Source organism: Sinocyclocheilus anshuiensis, unplaced genomic scaffold, assembly GCF_001515605.1.
Source record: "Sinocyclocheilus anshuiensis isolate Anshui unplaced genomic scaffold, SAMN03320099.WGS_v1.1 scaffold2214, whole genome shotgun sequence".
In the NCBI taxonomy this organism is placed as follows: domain Eukaryota; kingdom Metazoa; phylum Chordata; class Actinopteri; order Cypriniformes; family Cyprinidae; genus Sinocyclocheilus; species Sinocyclocheilus anshuiensis.
Genome location: NW_015555849.1, coordinates 5,827 through 6,437, shown reverse-complemented (window position 1 = coordinate 6,437; position 611 = coordinate 5,827). Strand labels below are relative to the sequence as shown.

The window sequence follows — 611 nt, the reverse complement described above, 5'->3', positions numbered from 1 at the left end:
ACCACCCCCACGTTGATAGGGTTCGGGAGTTACGGGTGGTTAAATTCGCGGTCCGGTGCCGACCGATCTAGCGATCCCGGGGGGCTACCGAGGGTGGCGTTCGAGAGGGCTCTTCCAAGCTGAAGGGATCCCCCGAATTTGGTGGATATCTGCCGGCGCGTTCGCGAGATAGTGACACCAGTCAACACTTTCCCTTCAGTAAGGAGGTTTCTTGTTCAGGCAACATTCAAGCGTTGTCTTATTCGACCATAAGTGCCCTGCGAAGTGGACTTCACATGATATTCCGCCATGATTCCAGTTCCAAGGGAACGTACACGTTACATTCAAAGGGCATTAAAGTGCGCGCGACGTGAATTTATTTTGTATTTATTTACAGAGGTAGGGGAGAGCGGGGCACAAAGTAACACTTTTTGACTTTCTCAGTTTGTGTAAATCCACATGGGGTTAAGAATATATATTTTTTTATCCACAGTAATTTTACACGTGTCTAGTACAAATATGTTGCCTTGTTTCATAGTTACAGTGTATACGTTTTTCTTTATTTACCCTCAAAAAATGGAAGTGAAATGTGACAACATGCCCCGTAGGTGGGGTACATTGTAACATCTGAG

The 611-nt window shown here is 46.0% G+C and overlaps 1 protein-coding gene across 1 annotated transcript in view; it reads right to left on the bottom strand.

Annotated features, from left to right (window-relative positions):
* The window catches only part of LOC107675623 (uncharacterized protein C16orf52 homolog B-like), a 29,541-nt gene that overhangs the window by 28,206 nt on the left and 724 nt on the right, over window positions 1-611 (bottom strand). The window lies entirely within an intron of this gene.